This window comes from Anoplolepis gracilipes, chromosome 2 (genome assembly GCF_047496725.1).
Source record: "Anoplolepis gracilipes chromosome 2, ASM4749672v1, whole genome shotgun sequence".
In the NCBI taxonomy this organism is placed as follows: Eukaryota; Metazoa; Arthropoda; class Insecta; order Hymenoptera; family Formicidae; genus Anoplolepis; species Anoplolepis gracilipes.
The window spans coordinates 12,896,215-12,904,013 of NC_132971.1; the positions used below are offsets into that span (position 1 = coordinate 12,896,215).

Below are 7,799 nucleotides of genomic sequence, written 5' to 3' on the forward strand. Positions count from 1 at the left end.
CTAAATCTCGTAGCAGACTAGGCGTTGAAGATTGAGATTGAAGATTAAAATTTGACCAATCAGGACAAAGCATTTCAGTTCCTTTTGTTCTGATTGGTCAAATTCTCACTTTCAATCTTCAATTTTTAATGCGTAGTCTGATACAGGCTTAATAAAAGCTTGTTAAAACACTATTCAGAAATTACAATTTGCTTCGCGAAATTAATAACGTCAGATACAACTATATAATCGATACAGCGCGAAAAACGGTGTTTTTATATGATGAGAAGTCCTGCGGGCATTAACATAACATTGACTGTAGCATGCAGGTAACAGATGCAAGACCGTTACCGTGCTCGGTTTCGATTCTCTGACAGATAATGCGTACAGTTGCCCGCAGTGTAGCTGAATTTATTCATCTGAGACAGTATTTCTTTGTAAAGCGAACAAACGTATAACTGTACGTGAGAGGTACTTCTCTTTCTTCTAACACGTAAATGCAAAAGCCAAGTTAATTATCATCTTTTTCAATCAGAAATTACATGCGAAATTCTTTGTTTATGAAAAATTTTAATTTTTATGTAAATTTTTATGCGTAGAAAATAAAGCATCGTAAAAATGTACTAGTGTTTTTTTTATAACTTATAGTTTTTTATTTTTGTACGAAATTCTTTGCTTTATTGCTTGCTAATTTCCTGGCTTTTTTGCAATAGAAAAAACTTTTTTCTATTTCCTTTGGATTATATACAAAATTTAATAAATAAGCAATCTATCAATAAGATCAATTAATAATTTCAAACAATCTTCAAAAAATATAAAAAAACATTAAATTGGCGATAAAAGACTACTTGAATATTTTTTGCATTATTTTTATTACACTTTAAATTCACTTTTCTTATTATTTTATTTATTTGATATTTTACCAAAATAAAGGATATTGACTCTTGTAGTTTCTATTATTAAGAGTGAACAGCATAATTGTAACACTTTTAAAAAAGTATAACTAAAATCTAACAATAAGTAAAATATATGTATTCTAAAATTTTAATGTTACACTTTAAAAAAATTAACCATATAATCTAAAATTAAAATAAAAAGATATTGATATTAGAGCCATTAATAATATTATTTCTGATCAGGTCTAATATTATTTATGAACCTCTTAAAAGTATGATTATTTTTTAATTAATAGTTTGCCTAAACAAAAAATTGCCTAAGACTTACGAAGAAAAGAATTTAAGAATTGATCAATGTCAGATTGTTAGAAAAGTCTTTTTAAGCACGTAAAGATAATCAAAGCTGATATTACAAGAGCTGGTATATATTGCAATTAAATTTTCTGTTTCCATTTATGTCACAAGTAGAACTGTAATTTAGTAAATGACAGTGAGCCGTTCACATTCAGAATCAATTAACTTGTATCTGAGATAAAATCGATCGAAATGACAAAGTGAAACTCAATATAGTCAGTAACGATTCTGAACGTATGTGATCACAATATTGTCATCCTACAATAGGAGAATGTCACGACACAAGTCAAAGATTGAAAGAAAAAAATATGTCAAATATGTGAGTCACACTGTCGACTTATGCGTATCGCTTTCTCCGTTCCGACAATCGTCAAAAGTCCAGGGATAGATATGCGTCATCACCGAGATCTTTGTCATCAATTTCCTCCGACCTCGTTTTATGCGCGGCCTTCTCACGCCTCGTGAAAAGAGACGCGATTTTCACGCTTCACTGGAAATTCTCTGCGCTGGGAATAGAGCTAAGATCTTGTCTCAAAGAGAGAAAAAGAGAGGCATAATTGATGCGCGAGATGCGTCGCGAGAAGTTTCACTATCCTTCCACGACGAATGTTGAAGTAGGTCCCGATGGAAAGGTGCAATGACCCGATTTGTTCATTTTATAATGTACTACGTCGTGACGTAGACTGTCGAGTCTTAAGCATGTTTATTATAAAGTTTTATGGAGTATATATTGAGAAAACTCAAGAAATTTGTGTGTAAACAATTAAAAATCATCTCGAAACAAAAAAATCTTTTTTTACCGAAATCACAATAAGGTAAAAAATAATCTGCCAATATATATTTACGTCAATTACTGTATGAATTATCCATATATTAACATATTTAATAAATTTAATAAAATAAAATAAAATAATTTTTTCTTATCATATCTACTCAAATTTTGTAAAAAAATTTCCTACTTTTTCAAGTATCTTTGTTCAAAATTCCAAGTAAAAAGGATATTTTCAAGATTTTTTAATACAACTTTCTTTAAAATAAATTTTTTTATTACATGCATTTTCTAAAGTTTTTCATTTATACGAAGGAAAAATACGGAACCTTTTAAGTTTCAATGTTAGATTTATAAATGTACTAAAAAAACTGAATAACTTTCATAAGATAATTTTTCATTTTTCATTTTCTATAAAATTTTCATTTCTTTATCATTAAAAGTTACAAAGTATGTACGTACTTCATATTCAATATTATGTCAAAACATTAAATATATAAACAAAATATACATATATATATATATATATATATATATATGTATATATATATTTACTTATTTATTTATATAGAACAAACTGAGAACGTCAAGTTCACGTTGTCTCACTTTATCTGCCGACGATTTTTTAAGCATTTTTTGCCAGACTTTAAGCGCTTAAGAGGTTCACAATAGTTATATAAAAAGTTCTATATATATACGTAAACAATTATTAGAATATTAATTAAATAAATTAAATTGTCAAATTAAATGCTGCTCATATTTCGATAATTCTATCGATTAATGAGACTTCGCTTTATTCTGCAATTACTTTTAATTTTCAAAAAGAGAGAAAACGAGAGTTCTATATATCAAAATTATTAGAATTTATTATTTATTTAAAAAATTACAAAATAGATCGCCAAACGTAAATATCGAGATGAGACATTGGTCATATTTCGATAATTCTATCAATTTTAATGAGATTTCATGTCAGTCTATAATCACTTTTTTAATTTTGAGAAAGGATTCTATGCGTAAAAATTATTACACTATATTTATTCAACAAATTAGATTGGCCGAAATACCAAACGTACAAGTACTGAGTGTTAGGTGAAACGCTGATCATATTTCCAATGTTCTATGGACTTTAAATGAGATTTTGTATTATTTTTTGTGTCGTTCTGCAATCACTTATACTTTCTAAACAAAGTTCTAGATATACGTAAAAATTGTTAAAATATTTATTAAATAAATTAAATATCTCGAAATGCCAGTATAACATGAATCTCATTTATGTCTCCAGTGTCTCGGGCGATCTAATTTATATAATTATCTAATATTCTAATAATTTTTACGCATATGCAGAGTGTTCGGTAATTTGTAAAAAATCTCTCGTGTACAGATAGACCGGATCAAACTGAGCAAAAAAATCCTTTATCATTTTGCGACTTTCGCAATAATTATTGAGAAATTAATTAAAAAATATCGACCAATTCGTGCCAATATATTAGCACTCTGCGAAAAGACAGCCCGCTGTCAAACGGTCGCTAGGAGCACCGCGAAAAGAGACAGCCCGCTGTCACGCGATCGCTAGAAGCACATCGAGAAGAGACTGCTCACTGTTACACGATTATCATGCGTGCTACTAGCAACCACAGTGGGCTGGCTTTTTTCGTCACGTGCAAATACTCAGACGAATTGGTCGATATTTTTTACTTAATTTCTCAATAATTATTGCAAAAGTCGCAAAATGGTAAAGAACTTTTTTGCTCAGTTTGATCCACTCTATCTGTACACGAAAGATTTTTTACGAATTATCAGACACCCTGTATAAAACTTTTTGTAGAATTATTGCAACATTCTTAAGAGTTTAAAATTTGGCAAGAATGCTAAAAAATCGTCAAAGGACAAAATGTGACACCGCGTGAACCAGGCGTCTCAGTTTTCCTCAATTTTTTCGCGTTGCCATCTTTTTATGACAAGGCATTATTTGTTTAATATATCAAAAATTCTAGAATTATTAAAAATAAAGCCAAAACTCTCAACAATTAACGAGTTTCTACGAAGTGAGACGCCAGTTTCACACACATGGCTGACTATTTACAAGATGAAAAATAAAATTATCAAAAAAAGAATTTTTGAAAAAATTCCTTGAATCCCAATAAAATTCCAAGACTTCCCTGATTTTTCCAGATACAAAAGAAATCCCTCAATATTCCCGATTTTCCATGTTTTTCTAAGGAGTAGACATCCTGTTTGTGTATGTGTGTATGTGTGTGTATTGATTTATTTTTTATTTAATTAATTTACAATTGCGTATACGATATGCTAAAAATTTTATAAAAATTTGTAGGTAGAGATTTAAATTTTGTATAGATTAAAAAATACAAATTTTAATTGCAAAAAAGTTAGAATAAAACATTAAATTTTTTAATAGAAATTTCTAAAGTTTATCTCAATAGAAATTATAAAAAATAAAAAAACTAAAATCTAGAAAAAAAGGCAAAATAGAAAGTAGCAATCCGTAAAATATATATAAACTATAAAAAAAATTGATTGATTTGCAATAATTGAAATTTGTGAATGATAAATTAATAGATGTCGAGAGAGAGTTATATGTAGAAGAGAGATTTCGTCGATGGAATTTGCTAAATATAACGCGAGCAGGAAAAAATTATTTTATAATATAATATCTTATAAGCCGTAATTTTTTCTATGATCTCTCGCAGAAGGCCGTTCTATTAATTTAGATAGTATCATTAGTATCAGACAAGCAGCTTTGGTCAATGACTTCGAAATCGGCGACTAGCCAAGAGGAACGCTGAAGGCGACGGCGGTGCAGCAAGTTTCACCGTGTTAAATTAACCGAACACCGATCAAATCGATCGAAACGGGATAATATCCGGAGAATGTAGCGCGTCGTGAAAGTTCTGCCCCTTGGAAGGGTCGAATGGAAGGAACGTCATCCCCAATATACGTTATGCAATGTGCATTAAATACGTGATCGCTGCACTCACAATTAGTTGCAGAGCGAGTTGCATATCGGACGCAAAAACGCGAGATGCGGTTACATTTCTGTGGTGTTACCAAATCATTAATCGACAATTATCGCGGAATTACCTCATTTAACGATCGCTCGATTTCAAACTTATTTTGTCTAATCGACAGAAACAAAATTGACTTTCGTAATAAACATCAAACGGAGATGCAACCGTTAATATCTTGCATGTGAAATAATAGAGTACGCGATTTATATATCAAGAATAAATAGAAACTGTATTTTCTTTAAAAACAAATAAGAACAAGTATTTTTTAAATAAATTAAAATCTTTTTTACAATTGTGCTAGTCATTTCTTACTATCGCTTATGTAGTTTTAATATGAAAAGATAACGCAATCGCGCGCTAAAATAATAAATAAATAAATAGAAAATAATTACGTCACATAATAAATATATTTAATATAAAATTAATTAGCAAATATAGTTTTATTTCAGAAACAGAATTCATTCATATCCTATTTGAAACTTCTCTAATTAAAGCATTATATTTCAGGTCTCACACTATTTTATTTTCTATTACTATTTTTGTCAAGATAGAACTTTTCAAAACAGTTTGCCTTTTATTAATCAATAACATGAATTCAAATAATACTTTCCTCAATTCTCTTGACATCTAAATAGATTATATTTTTTTTGCTTATAATCTAAATCTTTATCGGAATATCTGTTTTCTAATTTAATGAATATTATTACACATTTTAATATAAATAATTAATAATTAATTTATAATTATTAATAATTTATTTATTTAAAAATAATTAATAATTTATAATGTAGAAATTTTTGATTAATAATTTATAATGTAAGAATTTTTTTTTTAGAAAATCTCGTGTATGACCATCATGCTTGAATGAACAAAATCTTCCTTCTCTTTTCTTCTTTACCTTTCTAGAATAGAGAAATTTACTAGTTCTAAAAAAAGAATGTTTAAAACCTTGAAAGCGAGATTTCATTTAAAAATGTACAATTGTGTTGAGATGCACGTTGAGTGATGAGAAAATAGAAATGGCTAGAAATAATAGCGACTGCAATCGAATCTCATCTATTCCCACGGTTGTCTCCGTTCTGTCTGGCATTAACAAAATTGGTCTTACCTTTCTTTCACGTGAAGCTCTCTCAGCCACCCGCAGAAGATCGAACCGTTGGTAATTTCTATCGATCGCGTTTATCAGCGACGTTTCTCCATATCTCCCAGAATTGTTATCGCCGCTATTTCCGCTTTTGCTTTCACCGTTCCCGCAATATTCGCAAGATGCGTTGTTTGTAGGAAATCCGAGAAGAAACAATATGGGTGGAGAATCCGTCATTTCCGCTTTTAATTGTACCTGAGGACATTATCAATGGGATTTATGTTTTGTGAAACATAAATTAATTACGCTATTCGTATCAGATTGAAAGATCTGCTAAAAAATATCACGTATGTATGGGAAAAGTTGAGTGCAATCCACTATTAATTAAGAGATAGTAACAATTTTAAGTGTTACGAATGTGTTTTGCAAGATTTATCACACAGGTTACAGTTAATGTCAGAAAATACTTTTTTTTTTTTTAATACTAATATACTATATTAATCATTTACCAAATATATAGAATAATAAAAACTACCACGTAAACATGTTTGTTAGAGTCTATCAAAAATTCATTTGAAAGAAATGTTTCTCTTTCATGTAACACGTATGTTCGAATCCAATTCTTCAACATCCAGCTTTTCAATGACATTTACGGTGTTTTATATTCGTAATAAATTTACTCGACGGATAAAATCTTTTGTCTCTATTTAATACACTCTATACGTTATGCAACATACGATGTAAATGTAATATCTCAATTTAATAACGCAGAAAGTAAATAAACGTATTTTTTAATATTTTTCCATTACTATAATGTGTTCGCCACGCAAGGTCAACGGCACAGTAAAAATAATATGTAAACAGGAAGGCCATGACATATACAAAAAATATATAGACTGTCAGTACTGCAAAATCATATACATAATGCTTTATAACGCATGAATCCGACGCATGTTGAAGTGCATATGAAAAATGTATGTAAATATATTTCAATATATGAATAAATTCAAATGTAATAAAGCATTTGTCTCTGTATGTGTAATATGTATATATTTTCATTCATGATGTAATGTGTAATGTATATTTTTTAGCATAAGCATATATGTCTATATATAAAACAAAACACAATTTAAACAGGAAACGAATTAAAGGATCACAATAGAGAATTTTAAAATGATAACCTTTACAATCTCTCTCTCTCTCTTTCTCTCTCTCTTTCGAAATGTATGTATGTAGATATATTTATCTCCCTCTCTCTCTCTCTCTCTCTCTCTCTCTCTCTCTCGAGAGAGAGAGAGAGAGAGAGAACGTAGAGTTAATATTTTAAATATTATGCTATAATGCTTCCTGCGATAATGATTTGAAATAATCACGATATCTCATTGTCAGTTGAGAATTCTCGAAAGAGAAAAAGCACAAGTTTTTAGATTAAAGTTAGGTTAAGAAAAATATTCGATTGACTTACTACTTAAATTTCTCATACAACCCTGATCCAAATACAAAAAAAGATTGTGTTCTAATTTTCACTTTTTTCTTGAAATTTTAATAATTAAATCGCTTATTCTTACCGAAATATATTCTCCTAAACGTCGATCATTTTTCATAACAAAAAAAAGTCACGACGGCGACATCTCTCGTATAGCGAAGCACGCTCGTTGAACTGACGCTTGGAAATTGACCGACAGTCGTCG

General features: G+C 29.4%; 1 protein-coding gene across 1 annotated transcript in view; it reads right to left on the reverse strand.

Moving 5' to 3' along the window:
- The window catches only part of LOC140676028 (CUB and sushi domain-containing protein 3), a 51,370-nt gene extending 43,629 nt beyond the window's left edge, over window positions 1-7,741 (reverse strand). Inside the window, exons 1-2 of the mRNA XM_072910640.1 lie at window positions 7,677-7,741; window positions 6,133-6,363 (exon numbers count right to left, since the gene is read on the reverse strand). The gene's annotated coding sequence lies outside the window, so the exon portion shown is untranslated. The remainder of the gene's footprint in view (window positions 1-6,132; window positions 6,364-7,676) is intronic.
- Between the last annotated feature and the right edge of the window lie 58 nt (window positions 7,742-7,799).